Raw genomic sequence first — 20,157 nt, 5'->3', positions numbered from 1 at the left:
TCTAGCAGTTTTATTGTAATTGATGTTTTGAGGAAAAAAAAAAAAAAGAAAAATTGTATGAATGTATAAGTATAGTAATAACAGATATTTTCTTTTTAGACTTGGTATTTTTATTTAAAAAAAAATAAAAAAAATACAAAACATGCCTACACTTACCTGCTCTATGTAATGGTTTTGCACAGAGCAGCCCCTCTGGGTACCCCCCACTGGCACTCCAGGACCCTCCTCTTCATCGGGTGCCCCCAGGGAAAGCCGCTTTCCCTGGGGGCACCTGTGCGTGCTCACTCCCGAGACTCGCTGCTGCATCTATTGACACAGAAAGCGGGACTCGGGCCACCGCGCACCCCCATGTCATCGGATTTGATTGACAGCAGCTGTAGCCAATCGCTCCCACTGCTATCAGTCTGTCCAATGAGGAGAGAGACAGCGGTGGAAGCTGGATCGGATGGGCTCAGGTAAGGAAAAGGGGGGTTGGGTGGGCAGCTTCAGCAGAGAAGGTCCTTCTCCTTAGTACATAGAGTGCATTAAGGTGATAAAACTTAGGGCTTTAGAAGCACATTTAGATAGCCATACACTGTAAGATTTTGAGGGGTTGAAGGAAAGAAAACGACTGATTAGGAGAGAGCAGATCGCACACACAGATTATAGGACGAGGCCTACTACAAACATACATCCAACATTAGAAAAACGATGACTAGCATCCAGTAGGGTAGCTTAGTGTAGTTTAGTGTAGGTCCTGCCCTAGAAGAGTCTACCTTGTTGTGGTGGGCAGGCTTGGAATCTATTGGTCAAAAGTATGTTAGCGAATGGGAGAGAGGATCACTAGATCGTCACTTCTGACCAATCGATTTCACCAAAGGACTCTTGGTTTAATCAGAGCACATGAAAAAAGTTCATGAATCAGGTTTACATCCACTTTACGATGAAAGGAGGCTCCAGGCCTCAAGACAACCTTGTCCATACAAGTTTTATACAAGACAATATTGCTAGCACTCACCTCGCAGACATGATGGCAATAAGGAAGGCCACCTTGTGAAAGTTGGCTGGGGATACACTTTAAAGTGGAGCCTACAATCCTAAAATGACCCCCCCTACATGCACTCACAGCCCCCACCCCCCTCTGTATAGTAAAATGCTATTCTTCAGTTAACTTTTTTCACACCACTCTCCTGGGATACCACATCATGTATCCTAGGAGGCTACAGGAGAAGGGATCCGCAGCATCTGATAGGCAGACGTGGCGTGCTGGTGTGCGTCATCTGGAGGGGTGGGGGCGGGGCTTGTGCCTGAACCCAGAAGAGGCAGCCAACTCTCAATGACCAGGATGGCGGCATGGGACCCAGGATGTGACAACTGAGTAGCGGATCGCAGCGAGACAACACTGGATTGTCTGGGCAGAGACAACCCAGCATAAGAGGGACTTAAAACAATGTTATATATATATATAACCATATTATCTATAGCAGCTTTTATCAGCCAGGATGTCCAGGCACCCTGGGGCACCGTGAGGTTTCTTCAGAGGTGTCTTGGCAAAATGCCTGAAAATTGCCCCAAAATTGCATACAAGCCAGCATGTGGATAAAGCTGCCTTTTAGCCACAGGTTTCCATTGTGCACCATTACAACCTTCTTGAGGGCACTTTAGCTGAGTGATGGAGAAAATTTGAGGGAAAAGAGAAACCTTGGAATCCTAGTCAATACCAGTTTATAAAAGATGATTTGCTTTGGAAGAATAAATCCCCCCTAATGTTGGGGGTCCTACATGTGTGGATGCTGCTGTGTTATGTAAAACTATTAGAATAGTTTTTACCTTTTGAAATGGGGAGCCCCCAGACTGTCCATATTTTTAAAGGGTGCCTTGACTGATAAAAGTTTGAAAAATAATGATCTATACAATTAAAAGACTGAAAAGATTGTTCAATGTGCCATATATTTAATTGCCATTAACAATCAGGCCGCCTTCACACCTGGCCGACACATTGCTTTTTTTTGGTGCATTTGTTATGTGACAGCATAGGGCAGCCAGCGCCAAAGTAGCTCCTGTACTTTTTTTCAGCGGAGAGCCAAGCATATTTTGTCACAAGACTGCTACCCGGGTTTGGGGTGACATTGAGGGTCTGTTCACACAGGAAAGGGGCATTCTGTGCACATTTCCTGCATGGGAGGGGAACACGTTTCACCTGCGGTCTCTTTTTATTTGTTAGATTTTTAGTTGATGATATTGATTAGGAGGTGATCATGGATTTTGTAAAGGGTGCTGCCTTTCTAGACGAATACGAATTGTATAGATTGATGTGTCATTATAAAACTTGACCACTAGATGGAGATGGATTATCCACTCTGAATTAAAGTGATAGTAAAGTCTTTTATGACATTTTTACCTATAGGTAAGTTTATAATAAAGCTTACATGTAGGTAATAGGAATATTTAATAAATGTGTTTAACTGTTTAGGAGATATTCCAGTGAGCAGCAGCCAGTGACATCACCAGCGCATGTACTTTGAAGAAACTGAACATTGGTGCCATTCCTTCAGAGCTCTGTGCTGAGTAGGGTTGCCACCTGTACGGGTTTCACCCGGACAGTCCGGTTTTTTTAATGATGTGTACGGGTTTTCATCTGCTCCAGACCCGTACACATCATTCAGACTGGACTGCCCGAGAGTGATGACACTGCTCTGTTGATGATGTATCTCCCCTCCCCCGCCATCTCACTAATGACATAGTGTCAGTCCACCCCGCACTAATGCTGAGTGCAGGGGGGATCCAAAGCACTTCAGTGAGCCCACACTGCCTGCCAATGATTGCATGCGGGAGGAAGCCGGTGGGCGGTCGCAGACAAGGGGTGGCAGCTGAAGAATCGAAAAGCAGGGAGGAGGACGTGCCCAAATCTACTGCCAGCTTCCTTTTTATGGCAGCAACACACCCTTTCTCCTGGGCACAGGCTCCTCTCAGGCTGGATAGGGCCTTTAATAGAGGTCCTCTACAGGTGGGCGGAGCAAGCGACTGTACACAGACTGCAGCCCGATCACTGCTTCCTGCTGCCTAGCAGACATCAGGCTCACCCTGGGGTAGACTGAAGAGAACAGAGGACTGCATATTCTCCTCCCGTGAGTCCAAACTAGGGATGAGCCGAACACCCCCCTGTTCGGTTCGCACCAGAACCTGCGAACAGACCTAAACTTCGTGTGAACTTTAGAACCCTATTAAAGTCTATGGGACTCGAACGTTCACAATCTAAAGTGCTCATTTTAAAGGGTAATATGAAAGTTACTGTCCTAAAAAGTGTTTGGGGACCTGGGTCCTGCCCCAGGGGACATGTATCAATGCAAAAAAAAGTTTTCAAAAACGGCCGTTTTTTCAGGAGCAGTGATTTTAATAATGATTAAAGTGAAACAATAAAAGTGTAATATTCCTTTAAATTTCGTAGCTGGGGGGTATCTATAGTATGCCTGTGAAGGGGCGCATGTTTCTGGTGCTTAGAACTGTCGCTGCACAAAGTGTCATTTGTGCAGGAAAAAAAGTCTTTTAAAATCACTTGCGGCTAAATTGTCGGGTCTCCGTAATACAGAGAACACTCAATGAGTGTTCTCTGTATTAGCCGACAATTCATTCATTCATTGATTAAAAAAAAAAAAGCGTGGGGGTTCCCCTAAATTCAATCAAAAGGCCCTTCAGGTCTGACATGGATATTAAGGGGAACCCCGTGTCAAATTTAAAAAAAAATTGACGTGGGGGTCCCCCCAAATATCCATACCAGACCCTTCAGGTCTGATATGGATATTAAGGGGAACCCCGCATCAAATTTAAAAAAAAAATTGACGTGGGGGTCCCCCTAAATATCCATACCAGACCCTTTATCCGAGCACGCAACCTGGCAGGCTGCAGGAAAAGAGGGGGGGACGAGAGAGCGGCCCCCCCTCCCTCCTGAACCGTACCAGGCCACATACCCTCAACATTGGGAGGATGCTTTGGGGGTCTGTGACCCCTCAAAGCACCTTGTCCCCATGTTGATAAGGACAAGGGCCTCATCCTCACAACCCTGGCTTTTGGTTGTGAGGGTCTGCGGGCGGGGGGCTTATCAGAATCTGGAAGCCCCCTTTAACAAGGGGACCCCCAGATCCCGGCCCCCCCCTGTTTGAAATGGTAAGGGGGTACAAAAGTACCCCTACCATTTCACAAAGAAAGTGTCAAAATGGTTAAATAAGACAAACACACTTTTGAAAAATTCCTTTATTAAAAATAAAAAAAAAAATTAAAAATTCCAGCGGTGCTAATCCACTCTTGCTATCCAGCGACGGGTCTCCGGGGTCCAGCGATGGATGATCATATCCAGCGACGGGGGATCTCTCAGTCCAGCGCTGTCCATACCTCCTTCTTCTGTCTCCACTGCGGAGACACTGCAGAGAGCCGAGCGCTGACATTTCTTATATTGGGAGGGCGGGGCCACCCGTCACCTGACCCCGCCCCTCTGACGCAGGAGAGGGAAGCCAGGGGTTCCCCAGTGACGTGTGGGTGACCCCGCCCCCTCAGGTGACGGGTGGCCCCGCCCTCCCAATATAAGAAATGTCAGCGCTCGGCTCTCTGCAGTGTCTCCGCAGTGGAGACAGAAGAAGGAGGTATGGACAGCGCTGGACTGAGAGATCCCCTGTCGCTGGATATGATCATCCATCGCTGGACCCCGGAGACCCGTCGCTGGATAGCAAGAGTGGATTAGCACCGCTGGAATTTTTTTTTTATTTTTTTTATTTTTAATAAAGGAATTTTTCAAAAGTGTGTTTGTCTTATTTAACCATTTTGACACTTTCTTTGTGAAATGGTAGGGGTACTTTTGTACCCCCTTACCATTTCAAACAGGGGGGGGCCGGGATCTGGGGGTCCCCTTGTTAAAGGGGGCTTCCAGATTCTGATAAGCCCCCCCGCCCGCAGACCCTCACAACCAACGGCCAGGGTTGTGAGGATGAGGCCCTTGTCCTTATCAACATGGGGACAAGGTGCTTTGAGGGGTCACAGACCCCCAAAGCATCCTCCCAATGTTGAGGGTATGTGGCCTGGTACGGTTCAGGAGGGAGGGGGGGCCGCTCTCTCGTCCCCCCCTCTTTTCCTGCGGCCTGCCAGGTTGCGTGCTCGGATAAAGGGTCTGGTATGGATATTTAGGGGGACCCCCACGTCAATTTTTTTTTTAAATTTGATGCGGGGTTCCCCTTAATATCCATGTCAGACCTGAAGGGCCTTTTGATTGAATTTAGGGGAACCCCCACGCTTTTTTTTTTTTTAATCAATGAATGAATGAATTGTCGGCTAATACAGAGAACACTCATTGAGTGTTTTCTGTATTACGGAGACCCGACAATTTAGCCGCAAGTGATTTTAAAAGACTTTTTTTCCTGCACAAATGACACTTTGTGCAGCGACAGTTCTAAGCACCAGAAACATGCGCCCCTTCACAGGCATACTATAGATACCCCCCAGCTACGAAATTTAAAGGAATATTACACTTTTATTGTTTCACTTTAATCATTATTAAAATCACTGCTCCTGAAAAAACGGCCGTTTTTAAAACTTTTTTTTGCATTGATCCATGTCCCCTGGGGCAGGACCCAGGTCCCCAAACACTTTTTAGGACAGTAACCTGCATATTACCCTTTAAAATGAGCACTTTAGATTTCTCCCATAGACTTGTATAGGGTGTTCCGGCTTTTCGAATTTGCTGCGAACAGCCCAAATTGTTCACTGTTCGCTGAACAGGCGAACAGGCAATGTTCGAGTAGAACATGAGTTCGACTCGAACTCGAAGCTCATCCCTAGTCCAAACCTGTTTTGCCCTCCAAACTGTGTGATCCTGTGCTGTAATCCTGTTCTGCATCTTGCAGTGCAGCTTTACTGAACGAGAAAGTAAAGATCTTGGCCATGTCAGGAATATATTGGGACTTTTCAGGCTCCACGTGGATGTATTCCAAACACACACACACTATATCTTATTTCAAATGATTATTTTTGATAATGTGGAATACTTCTGTGTAGAACCTGAAAAGTCCCAGTATATTCCTGACATTGTCATGAGCATAATCAGCAAGAGACATACAGAGTACTATACAGCCCATCTCCAGGAAAGGGGGAAATGACCACTTTTACTTCTATGTTTCCATGTTCCTGCTGCACTGCTCTCCTCCTCCTCCCAAAGCCTCAGCATCACTGCACACCATACAGGAACATTAACCCTGTATGGTACAATGAAGATGAAGGAGTGTGACAACAGCCTGTCACAACTTTCACTGAAGCTGCAGGGGACCAATCACAGAGATTGAGGGAATCAGAAAAAGTCAATTTGTTCAAATTGACTATATTTATTATGGTTCAGAGAAAGGAACTGGAGAATCTACCTTCAGTCCCTTTCTCTGTTTCAAAAGTGAGCTATCAGGGGTCTGTTTAGTCTCCTGATATTTCACCAAAGCCCCCCCAACAAGACTGTTAAAAAAAGGTAAAAATAAATAAATTTGTAAAAAAAAAAAATACTGACACCGTCCACTGCCCTACTAACATCGTCCACTGCCCTACTAACATCGTCCACTGCTCTACTGACACCGTCCACTGCTCTACTGACACCGTCCACTGCCCTACTAACACCGTGCACTGCTCTACTGACAGCGGCCACTGCTCTACTAACATCGTCCACTGCTCTACTGACACCGTCCACTGCCATACTGACACCGTCCTCTACCCTACTGACACCGTCCACTGCCCTACTGACATCGTCCACTGCTCTACTGACACCGTCCACTGCCCTACTAACAGCATCCACTGCTCTACTGACATCGTCTACTGCCCTACTGACATCGTCCTCTGCCCTACTGACATCGTCCTCTGCCCTACTGACATCGTCCTCTGCCCTACTGACACCGTCCTCTGCTCTAGTAACACCGGCCACTGCTCTACTGACACCGTCCACTGCTCTAATGACACTGGCCACTGCTATACTGACACCGTCCACTGCTCTACTGACACCGTCCACTGCTCTACTGACATCGTCCTCTGCCCTACCGACACCGTCCTCTGCTCTAGTAACACCGGCCACTGCTCTACTGACACTGTCCACTGCCCTACTGACACCGACAACTGCTCTACTAACACCATCCACTGCTCTACTGACACCGTCTACTGCCCTACTGACACCGTCCACTGCCCTACTGACACCGTCCACTGCCCTACTAACACCAGCCACTGCCCTACTAACACCGGCCACTGCCCTACTAACACCGGCCACTGCCCTACTAACACCGTCCACTGCCCTACTGACACCGGCCACTGCTCTACTAACACCGTCCATTGCCCTACTGACACCGTCCACTGCCCTACTAACACCGTCCTCTGCTCTACTGACATTGTCCACTGCTCTACTAACACCGTCCACTGCCCTACTAACACCGTCCACTGCTCAACTGACACCGTCCACTGCCCTACTAACACCGTCTACTGCCCTACTAACACCGTCCACTGCTCTACTGACACCGGCCACTGCTCTACTGACACCGGCCACTGCTCTACTGACATCGTCCACTGCCCTACTGACATCGGCCACTGCTCTACTGACACCGTCCTCTGCTCTAGTAACAACGGCCACTGCTCTACTGACACCGGCCACTGCTCTACTAACACTGTTCACTGCTCTACTGAGACCGTCCACTGCTCTACTGACACCGGCCACTGCTCTACTGACACCGTCCACTGCCCTACTGACATCGCCCTCTGCCCTACTGACATCGTCCACTGCCCTACTGACACAGTCCACTGCCCTACTGACACAGTCCACTGCCCTACTGACACCGTCCTCTGCCCTACTGACACCGTCCACTGCTCTAGTAACACCGGCCACTGCCCTACTAACACCGTCCATTGCCCTACTGACACCGTCCACTGCCCTACTGACATCGTCCTCTGCTCTAGTAACACCGGCCACTGCTCTACTGACACCGGCCACTGCCCTACTGACACCGGCCACTGCTCTACTAACATCGTCCACTGCCCTACTGACACAGTCCACTGCCCTACTGACACCGGCCACTGCCCTACTGACACCGTCCACTGCTCTACCAACACTGTCCACTGCTTTAACACCATCCACTGCTCTACTGACACCATCCACTGCCCTACTGACACCGTCCACTGCCCTACTGACACCGTCCACTGCTCTGCTGACACCGTCCACTGCTCTGCTGACACCGTCCACTGCTCTGCTGACACCGTCCACTGCCCTGCTGACACAGTCCACTGCTCTCCTGACACTGTCCGCTTTTAAGTTAGGCTAATTCATATTTTTAAAAATTACATTTTATTTATTAATTTAATCATAATTTATGGGTACAAGAATGCGTTTTATTTAACAATGTCCCTTTCAGCCCCTCACAATGTAATTTGGCAAACACTCACTGTTCACCATGGCGCACCTAGCTCGCTGCATTTCTACTCTCCTTGAGGCACTGAAAGGTGTCCTAAGTCTTTTATAATCCTATAGTGTATACTCCACACAAAAAAATTGTGCCGCTAAAGTGTTCGGGTTTGGCTTGAAGAAAAGGTGGCAACCCTACCTGGTCAGCAAGCGCCTAATATGGTAGAAATATCTGCAGGTTGTTTACATGGGAAGACTGGCAGGCTGCCAAGATTCTGACCTCCATAGAAAAACAGCTGAGATTTTCTGCTTCTGTTCAGAAAATGAATTACAATGCACTCCACAATGTCTATAGATACAGAGATAAAGGTGGACTTATTTTTATTGGAATTTTACTGCTTGTTCAAATGATGTAAATATTTCTCAGTACATGATCTGGGCAACAGGTTCAATGTTTAAATGGGTTTAAATGTTTCTAATAAAAAGTCCCCTGGCTTCTAATGCCGCGTACACACGTAGCCGACTAATAGACGGACTTAGTCTGGCTGACTTCCCGCCAGACTGTCCGTCCGACTTTCCGAACGGGCTACTTGCCCATACACGGCACTTTTCAGCGGACTAATACGGCGTACTAAGTCCGCCGTACTATCCGCCCTACTTTTGAAATGAACAGACTCGCCCACACACGTGGAGGAAAGTCCGCTCATTTCGAGCGCGTCTCCAGGTAGGCGGGGCCCGCGAAGGAGACGTCGCTGACCCCGCCACCTGGTATGGACTTAAAGGGGAACCCCAACGCTGAAAAAAATTGGCGTGGGGGTCCCCCCAGGTCCACATCAGACCCTTATCTGAGCACGCTACCCGGCCGACCAGGAAAGGGGGTGACGAGCAAGCGCCCCTCCCCTCCTGAGCCGTACCGCCTGTAAAAGAGCTATAAGAAGCCCGGCAAAAGAACTGAAGTGGGGGACAAGACCCCCGAAGTCGGAAGAAGAGGTGGGCATTGAGGAAGAAAGCCGGGCTCCTCCGCTAGTAAAAGAGCTAGAATAAGATAGCGGAGGAGTCCGGCGAGAAGACCCCCGAAGACGGAAGAGCCCCTGAGCTGTGCAATAAACTATTTTATCTTGTGTGTTGTGTTTTTTTTTAACTTTATTTTACAGGTGAATGGGTAGGGGTACATTGTACCCCATACTCATTCACATAGGGTGGGGGGGTGGTATCCGGGGCCCCCTTATTAAAAGGGGCTCCCGGATTCCGATAAGCCCCCCGCCCGCAGACCCCGACAACCAACGGCCAGGGTTGTCAGGAAGAGGCCCTTGTCCTCATCAACATGGGGACAAGGTGCTTTGGGGTGGGGGGGCCACGCGGCCCCCCCTTCCCCAAGGCACCCCCCATGTTGAGGGCACACAACCTGGTACGGCTCAGGAGGGGGGGCGCTCGCTCGTCCCCCCTTTCCTGACCGGCTGGGTAGCGTGCTCGGACAAGGGTCACCTATCTGCTCAATGAACCCATGTGTGGAACCATATAACCTCCATAGTCTGAGAAAAGACCTGCAGTACCTTATGGAATATGGAAATAAAAGCTATGCCTACAATAGTAGCATTGAACACTACTTCCTACCTGACAACTGTCTTAGTCATACAGAACTGGATGAAGAAGACCGAAGGAAGATGCTACTCAGACTGATCAAATCACACTCAAAGCACTCCCTGAGCTTGGAGTCCCTGTGCCTGGCCATAAACTACAGGGACAGGCTCCTACTTAACCTCACGGTGAAGCGGTCCACCTACAACATCATGGCCATCACCTCAATGGTACTTGCCTTGAAAATATCAGAAACATATACCAAAGAAGTGCACCAGTTGATTCAGAATTTTCGCACGTATTACACCAACACCACTATGTGGACTATGGAGTCAATGATCATGAGGGAACTCCGGTACTGGCTAATTGCTCCAATCACCAAATTTTTCTTGGAGCATCTCATCATGAAGCGGATGGCCAGTGCAGAGTTCACTGCACAGACAGTGAAGGAGAACCATATGCTGATGGGATGTGCAAAAGCAGTCGTTAAACTCTGCCTGACAGAGTACTATTACTACTCTATCCCTCCATCACTGCAGGCCATCTGCTGTGGCAAAGCTGCTGAATGGGTGCTCTCCCCAGACAAGACTGTCACCTTCACTGGTGTACAAGGATACCCAAATGAAAGGGTGCAGGAGGTGCTAGAGTACACGATTACTTTCATCAAAGACAACCAAGACTACTTCAGCAGCCTCATAGAATTTGAAGTTTTCTACCTATATCACTACTGAGTGCTCCACACAGAGAGTGTATGAGAGAGGGGGGACAGAGAGAGGGGGGACAGAGAGAGGGGAACAGAGAGAGGAGGGGACAGAGAGAGGGGGGACCGAGAGATGGGAACAGAGAGAGAGGGGGGGGGCAGAGAGAGAGGGGGGAGATAAAGACAGGGAGGGGGGAACAGAGAGAGAGAGAGGGGGACCAGAGAGAGAGGGGGGAGATAGAGACAGGGAGGGGGAGATAGAGACAGGGAGGGGGGAACAGAGAGACGGGGAGGGGGATAGAGAGGGCGGGAGGAGGGGAGGGGGGAACTGAGAGAGGGAGGGGAGAGGTCTTGCTGAGAGAGGGAGTGAGAGAGAGGGGGAAGGAGGGGGGCTGAGAGGAGAGTTAGGGGGGAGATTGGAGAGAGACCTCTTCAAATCAGTTTCACTGGCTGTGTGGGCAATGACAGCTAATCACCCTCGGGGCAAGTGCAGGGGGTGGAAGGAGGGCAGGCGAGATGAGAGTATAGGGTATTGGTTTACATTTTAAATTTCATTCTGAAAGCGCCAGCGGGTCTCAAGTGAGCACTCCAGACCAGACTACAAAATGTGGTCACAAATTCAAATTATAACAGAAAAACACTCACCTTTATCTATTATATAAAATGACAACCTTGTCAGAAAAAATGAAGAGGTAAATGAACACCCAGCACCCTCCCCACTGTACTTACCTCCATGGGTGATGGGCTGATAGCGCTCACTCAGCAAGTGTAGCTGTCTGGGGGGGTTCGATATCCTCGGTCTCCTTCACCTTCTTTTTGAAGTACTTCTGGGACAGATCAGAGAAGTGCCAATTTCTCAGGGCTGTACCATCCAAGAAGCAGACAGAATGACAATAACAGTTAATCATCCATGGAGGAGAAGAGTACAAAATATAGCCACAAACTCAAAATATAACAGTAAAATAAACATATATGCAAGTTGCGAGCTGCCACCTAATGGTACGTGATATATCTGTATTTATCAACAAAAACAAACGAATATAATATAATAAAATAAAATGTAAAAGAGGAAAGTGAACAGAGAGTTGCTGCTATCATCTATGTGTTCTCACATCAACAACAGAAATGTTATGAATATGTAATGGCGCTGCTCAACCACCTCTGGACTGGCTCACGCCGATATACGTCAGCATTTTGAAGAGGGATATCGTTGTTATGGTAGCAGATAGCTGCCAAAAACCCGTATCTTCTTCAGTGAGCGGCCCGGTTTCCGATAATAGTGGTCTCTGTGGGCGGATTCGCAGCTCTCCGGTGGTCTCTGCCACTTACCAGAGCCGTCGGTAGCGGTGGAGACAAACGAGTCCTCCTTTTGGCTTGGCATGGAAACGAGTGAGGGGAAGATGGCCCCCACCCATCTCCATACCATTGCTGGGCAAAAGCGACGTCAAAACGTCACTTCCGCCCATAGCTCTTAAAGCAATATTTTTTTTATTTTATTTTTTTATTAATTTCATTTTTTTTTATTGCATTTTAGTGTAATTATGAGATCTGAGGCCTTTTTGACCCCAGATCTCATATATAAGAGGTCCTGTCATGCTTTTTTCCTATTACAAGAGATGTTTACATTCGACTTACATTTTCATTCGCTTCTGCGCACGCAAGGCGGGTCACTTTATATTTTGAGTTTGTAGCTACATTTTGTAGTTTGGTCTGGAAAAAATAAGAAAAAAAAATGAAATGGCAAAACACATTCTTTTTTTTAAACTAGAGTTTGATGTCATTTATTTAACATCTTACAAAGAAGGAGAGGCATTGGCCGACTATAAGGGGAGGAGGAGGTCGGATTTTTTATTTTTTTTGCAACGCTAAACAATATCCTTATTTTATAGTAAAAATCAATACACATCCACTAGTAAATTGCCCTGTTATCTAGTTTAAAAAAAAAAAATGAGATTTTTTTAAAGAACAGTTTAAAAAAAAAAAAGGTAAAATAAATAAGAAAAATATATATATTTTTTGAAATGCACCCTGTCCCGCCGAGCTCATGTGCAGAAGTGAACGCATACATGAGCAGTGAAAACAGTGTTCAAATCACACATGTGTGTTATCGCTGCGATTGGTAGAGCGAGAGCAATAATTCTAGCTTAGACCTCCTCTGTAACTCCAAATATGCAACCTGCAGAATATTTTAAACATCGCCTATAGAGATTTTTTTAGGGGTAAAAGTTTGTCACCGTTCCACAAGCGGGTGCAATTTTTGAAGCGTGACATGTTGGGTATCAATTTTCTCGGTCTAACGTTATCTTTCACAATATAAAAAAAAAACAAAAAAAACATTTGGGCTAACTTTACTGTCGTCTTATTTTTTAATTCATAAAAGTATATTTTTCAAAAAAAGTGCGCTTGTAAGACCGCTGTACACATACTGCGTGACAGAAAATATTGCAATGACCGCCATTTTATTCTCTAGAGTGTTAGAAAAAAAATTATATTGTTTGGGGGTTCTAAGTGGTTGTGCGATGCTGTACCCAAAAAAAACTTAAAGTCCTTTTTTTACCACACATAGAGCTTTCTTTTGGTGGTATTTGATCACCTCTGCGGTTTTTATTTTTTGCACTATAAACCTAAAAAAGAGCGACAATTTTGAAAAAAAGACAATATTTTGATGGTCAGAGAGTGTGCTGAAATGGTACAAAAGATGGTCAGAGACTGCAGACATAGTACAGGAGATGGTCAGAGACTACAAATATAGTACAGGAGATGGTCAGAGACTACAAATATAGTACAGGAGATGGTCAGAGACTGCAGACATGATACAGGAGATGGTCAGAGCATGTGAGGACATGGTACAGGAGATGGTCAGAGACTGCAGACATGATACAGGAGATGGTCAGAGACTGCAGACATGATACAGGAGATGGTCAGAGCATGTGAGGACATGGTACAGGAGATGGTCAGAGACTGCAGACAAAGTACAAGAGATGGTAAGAAACTGCAGCTATACAGTGCCTTGCGAAAGTATTCGGCCCCCTTGAACTTTTCAACCTTTTGCCACATTTCAGGCTTCAAACATAAAGATATAAAATTTTAATTTTTTGTGAAGAATCACCAACAAGTGGGACACAATTGTGAAGTGGAACGAAATCTATTGGATATTTTAAACTTTTTTAGCAAATAAAAAACTGAAAAGTGGTGCGTGCAAAATTATTCGGCCCCTTTACTTTCAGTGCAGCAAACTCACTCCAGAAGTTCAGCGAGGATCTCTGAATGATCCAATGTTGTCCTAAATGACTGATGGTGATAAATAGAATCCACCTGTGTGTAATCAAGTCTCTGTATAAATGCACCTGCTCTGTGATAGTCTCAGGGTTCTGTTGAAAGCGCAGAGAGCATCATGAAGACCAAGGAACACACCAGGCAGGTCCGTAATACTGTTGTGGAGAAGTTTAAATTTGGATTTGGATACAAAAAGATTTCCCAAGCTTTAAACATCCCAAGGAGCACTGTGCAAGCGATCATTTTGAAATGGAAGGAGTATCAGACCACTGCAAATCTACCAAGACCTGGCCGTCCCTCTAAACTTTCAGCTCAGACAAGGAGAAGACTGATCAGAGATGCAGCCAAGAGGCCCATGATCACTCTGGATGAACTGCAGAGAACTACAGCTGAGGTGGGAGAGTCTGTCCATAGGACAACAATCAGTCGTACACTGCACAAATCTGGCCTTTATGGAAGAGTGGCAAGAAGAAAGCCATTTCTCAAAGATATCCATAAAAAGTCTTGTCTAAAGTTTGCCACAAGCCACCTGGGAGACACACCAAACATGTGGAAGAATGTGCTCTGGTCAGATGGAACCAAAATCTAACTTTTTGCCCACAATGCAAAACGATATGTTTGGCGTAAAAGCAACACAGCTCATCACCCTCAACACACCATCCCCACTGTCAAACATGGTGGTGGCAGCATCATGGTTTGGGCCTGCTTTTCTTCAGCAGGGACAGGGAAGATGGTTAAAATTGAGGGGAAGATGGATGCAGCCAAATACAGGACCATTCTGGATGAAAACCTGTCGGCAAAAGACCTGAAACTGGGACGGAGATTTATCTTTCAACAAGACAATTATCCCAAACATACAGCAAAATCTACAAAGGAATGGGTCACAAATAAACGTATCCAGGTGTTAGAATGGCCAAGTCAAAGTCCAGACCTGAATCCAATCGAGAATCTGTGGAAAGAGCTGAAAACTGCTGTTCACAAACGCTCTCCATCCAACCTCACTGAGCTCGAGCTGTTTTGCAAGGAAGAATGGGCAAGAATTTCAGTCTCTCGATGTGCAAAACCGATAGAGACATACCCCAAGCGACTTGCAGCTGTAATCGCAGCAAAAGGTGGCTCTACAAAGTATTAACGCAAGGTGGCTGAATAATTTTGCACGCCCCACTTTTCATTTTTTTATTAGTTAAAAAAAGTTTCAAAAATCCAATAGATTTCGTTCCACTTCACAATTGTGTCCCACTTGTTGGTGATTCTTCAAAAAAATAAACATTTTATATCTTTATGTTTGAAGCCTGAAATGTGGCAAAAGGTTGAAAAGTTCAAGGGGGCCGAATACTTTCGCAAGGCACTGTAGTACAGATGTTAAGAAATTGCATACATGATACAGTAGATGGTCAGAGAGTGTGCGGACGTTGTACAGGAGATGGTCAGAGACTGCAGACATAGTACAGGAGATGGTCAGAGAGTGTGCGGAAGTGGTACAGGAGATGGTCAGAGACTGCAGACAAAGTACAGGAGATGGGCAGAGACTGCCGATATGATACAGGAGATGGTCAGAGAGTGTGTAGACATGGTACAGGAGATGGTCAGAGACTGCATACATGATACAGGAGATGGTCAGAGACTGCAGACAAAGTACGGTAGATGGGCAGAGACAGCAGATATGATACAGGAGATGGTCAGAGACTGCAGACATGATACAGGAGATGGTCAGAGACAGCAGACATACTATAGGAGATGGTCAGAGACTGCAGACATGATACAGGAGATGGTCAGAGACTGCAGACATACTATAGGAGATGGTCAGAGACTGCAGACATGATACAGGAGATGGTCAGAGACTGCAGACATAATACAGGAGATGGTCAGAGACTGCAGACACAGTACAGGAGATGGTCAGAGACTGCAGACAGTACAGGAGATGATCAGAGACTGCTGACATAGTACAGGAGATGATCAGAGACTGTAGACATAGTACAGGAGATGGTCAGAGAGTGTGCAGAAGTGGTACAGGAGATGGTCAGAGACTGTAGACAAAGTACACAAGATGTTAAGAAACTGCATACATGATACAGGAGATGGTCAGAGTGTGTGTGGACATGGTACAGGAGATGGTCAGAGACTGCATACATGATACAGGAGTTGGTCAGAGACAGCAGACATAATATAGGAGATGGTCAGAGACTGCATACATGATACAGGAGATGGTCAGAGACTGCAGACATACTATAGGAGATGGTCAGAGACTGCAGACATGATACAGGAGATGGTCAGAGACTGCAGACATGATACAGGAGATAGTCAGAGACTGCAGACAGTACAGGAGATGATCAGATACTGCCGACATAGTACAGGAGATGATCAGAGACTGCATACATGATACAGGAGTTGGTCAGAGACAGCAGACATACTATAGGAGATGGTCAGAGACTGCAGACATGATACAGGAGATGGTCAGAGACTGCAGACATACTATAGGAGATGGTCAGAGACTGCAGACATGATACAGGAGATGGTCAGAGACTGCAGACATGATACAGGAGATAGTCAGAGACTGCAGACAGTACAGGAGATGATCAGATACTGCCGACATAGTACAGGAGATGATCAGAGACTGCAGACATAGTACAGGAGATGGTCAGAGAGTGTGCGGAAGCGGTACAGGAGATGGTCAGAGACTGTAGACAAAGTACACAAGATGTTAAGAAACTGCATACATGATACAGGAGATGGTCAGAGAGTGTGTAGACATGGTACAGGAGATGGTCAGAGACTGCATACATGATACAGGAGATCGTCAGAGACTGCACAAAAAGTACAGGAGATTGGCAGAGACTGCCAATCTGATACAGGCGATGGTCAGAGAGTGTGTAGACATGGTACAGGAGATGGTCAGAGACTGCAGACATGATACAGGAGATGGTCAGAGACTGCAGACATGATACAGGAGATGGTCAGAGACTGCAGACAGTACAGGAGATGATCAGATACTGCCGACATAGTACAGGAGATGATCAGAGACTGCAGACATAGTACAGGAGATGGTCAGAGAGTGTGCGGAAGTGGTACAGGAGATGGTCAGAGACTGTAGACAAAGTACACAAGATGTTAAGAAACTGCATACATGATACAGGAGATGGTCAGAGAGTGTGTAGACATGGTACAGGAGATGGTCAGAGACTGCATACATGATACAGGAGATGGTCAGAGACTGCAGAAAAAGTACAGGAGATTGGCAGAGACTGCCAATCTGATACAGGCAATGGTCAGAGAGTGTGTAGACATGGTACAGGAAATGGTCAGAGACTGCAGACAAAGTGCGGTAGATGGGCGGAGACAGCAGATATGATACAGGAGATGGTCAGAGACTGCAGACATACTACAGGAGATGGTCAGAAACTGCAGACATGATACAGGAGATGGTCAGAGACTGCAGACATAGTACAGGAGATGGTCAGAGATTGCAGACAGTACAGGAGATGGTCAGGGACTGCCGATATAGTACAGGAGCTGATCAGAGACTGCAGACATAGTACAAGAGATTTTGATTTCGTGTATTTAATTGAAGCTTGGACCCCTGCGTGGGATTCCTGGATGGACCTTTGTTTTGTTTTTCCCTTTAATAAACATGGTCTACTAGGCCCTTAACTATAAATGCCTGTCTGATGTGGACTCACTGCACCAAAATGCATCTATCCACTTGAGCTAAACACCCCAATATCACAGTCTATAAATCATAATTAATATTCTGCCGTCTTCATAGCAATCACTGAATATTGGCAGATGAATGCCTACATATTTTATATATTTATTTGCATCTTCTTTTTCAAATATTTATTGCACTGTAATCATCACCTAAAGTGGTATGGATTGTATTATGAGTTCTCACGTTTTTAGATATTTATTTGCTCAATGTCACATTATTTGAATTACCATTATTTACATCCTTGCACACCAATGTTAAGTTAGCTTTCTTGCATAAATTAATTTGACAATCACTACAGCAGTGCATTTAGATACGGATAAGCTATAAGGTGCCTGCAGCAGCGAGTCACTTGTCATCAGTATATCCAATTCAAAAATTCAAAGTGGTAGTATACACTACAGTTATGTCCCCCAATCCTGCCTCCCAACTCGCATCCCACTCCAATCCCTCCTTCCAGCCCAAATCACTTCTAGCACAACCCCCCCCATCCCTCATAGATTTAAAAGCCAAAAATGACCTATGGATTTTGATAGATATAACCGATAAATGGAAATATTTTAGCATTGAAATCAATGGGAAGCGCCGTGGCAGCAGCGCTTTGAACCCTTTATTTGGCCGCTATCAGGGGTTAAAAGCGCACCGCTAGCGCCCAAAAAGCACAGCAAGGACGACGGCAATGCGTTTTTCAAAAAAAAAGTTAGAAATGGATTTACATTTAGTGAAATAAGCATTTGACCCCTTTGCAAAACATGACTTTGCAACCACAGAGGTCAGACGTTTCTTGTAGTAGGCCATCAGGTTTGCACACATCTCAGGAGGCATTTTGTCCCACTCCTCTTTGCAGATCCTCTCCAAGTAAATAAGGTTTCAAGGCTGCCATTAAGTAACTTGTACCTTCATCTCCCTCCATATATTTTCTATGGGATTAAGGTCTGGAGAATGGCTAGGCTACTCCAGGACCTTAATGTGCTTCTTGAGCCACTCCTTTGTTTCCTTGGCCATGTGTTGTGGTCATCATTATGCTGGAAGACCCATCCACGCCCCATTTTCAATGCCCTGGCTGAGGTTCTCACCCAAGATTTGACAGTACATGGCCCCTTCCGTCATCCCTTTGATTCGGTGAAGTTGTCTTGTCCCCTTAGCAGACAAACACCCCCAAGCATAATGTTTCCACCTCCATGATGGTGAGGATGGTGTTCTTGGGATCATAGACAGCATTCCTCCTCCTCCTCCAAACACGGCAAGTTGAGTTGATGCCAAAAAACTTGATTTTGGTCTCATCTGACCACAACACTTTCATCCAGTTCTCCTCTGAATTATTTAGATGTTCATTAGAAAACTTCAGACGGTCCTGTACACGTGCTTTCTTGAGCAGGGGGACCTTGCAGGCACTGCAGGATTTCAGTCCTTCACAGTGTAGTGTGTAACCAATTGTTTTCTTGGTGACTATGGTCCCAGCTGCCTTGAAATCATTGAGAAGATTCTCCCGTGCAGTTCTGGGCTGATTCCTCACCGTTCTCCTGATCATTGAAACTCCATGAAGTGAGATCTTGCATGGAGCCCCAGACCGAGGGAGATTTACAGTTATTTTGTTTTTCTTCATTTGCAAATAATCGCGACAACTGTTGTCACCTCCTGACCAAGCTGCTTGGCGATGGTCTTGTAGCCCATTCCAACCTTGTGTAGGTCTACAATATTGTCCCTGACATCCTTGGACAGCTCTTTGGTCTTGGCCATGGTGGAGAGATTGGAATCTGATTGCTTCTGTGGGCAGGTGTCTTTTATACAGGTAACAAGCTGAGATTAGGAGCACTTCCTTTAGGAGAGTGCTCCTAATCTCAGCTTGTTACCTTATAGAATACTCCTGGGATCCAGAAATCTTGCTGATTGATAGGGGATAAAATACTTATTTCACTCATTAAAATGCAAATTAATATATAAAAACTTTTTGGAAATGTGTTTGTTTGTTTGTTTTTTTGCATATTTTTGTTATTTTGTCTCTCACTGTTAAAATAAATCTACCATTAAAATTATAGACCGACCATTTCTTTGTTAGTGGGCAAACGTACAAAATCAGCAGGGGATCAAATACTTTTTTTCCCCTCACTGTAGAGTACATATACTGTATATTTTTCTAGGTTTTCACATGAGATTAGCGCTTCTCTCCATTTTTTTTATTACGGGGCTAACATTAAAATTGACTGTATCCACTTCCCTACCGCAAAAGGAAAATAACGAATGAACTAAGCCATAAAGTCTGGTGGACTTCCAGACTCAGCAAGCCTACTATGGGGAAAATGTTGAATATGATATAGCAAAGATAAAAGGAAAAAATATCGAACAGAAGTTCTGCATCCAAGTGATAAATAAAATAAAAAAATCAATTTGTTGTGTGCAGTGTGTGCCCGTTAATCATGTTCACTAATGTTGGTGGTGCCAAGCAGCTCTCTGTCCAGAGGGCCTGTGATGCCTGACCCGCCTCCACCTTCCTGGCCAAGACCCCATAGCCTGCCC

General features: G+C 45.9%; 1 long non-coding RNA gene across 3 annotated transcripts in view; it reads right to left on the bottom strand.

Annotated features, from left to right (window-relative positions):
* Nucleotides 1-20,157, bottom strand: part of LOC143930699 (uncharacterized) — a 173,119-nt gene that overhangs the window by 60,157 nt on the left and 92,805 nt on the right. For 2 of the 3 annotated variants that reach the window (XR_013262810.1, XR_013262812.1), the window contains one exon: nucleotides 11,391-11,523. This is a non-coding gene — a long non-coding RNA (uncharacterized LOC143930699). Of the gene's footprint in view, nucleotides 1-11,390; nucleotides 11,524-12,296; nucleotides 12,372-20,157 lie in introns of all 3 variants that reach the window. The other variant, XR_013262813.1, reaches the window with a different exon arrangement.

This window comes from Lithobates pipiens, unplaced genomic scaffold (assembly GCF_037356315.1).
Source record: "Lithobates pipiens isolate NorthernLeopardFrog02 unplaced genomic scaffold, aLitPip1_a1.2 Scaffold_10, whole genome shotgun sequence".
NCBI classification, from domain to species: Eukaryota; Metazoa; Chordata; class Amphibia; order Anura; family Ranidae; genus Lithobates; species Lithobates pipiens.
Note: the sequence above shows the minus strand (reverse complement) of the source record. Positions and strands in the feature narration are given on the sequence as shown.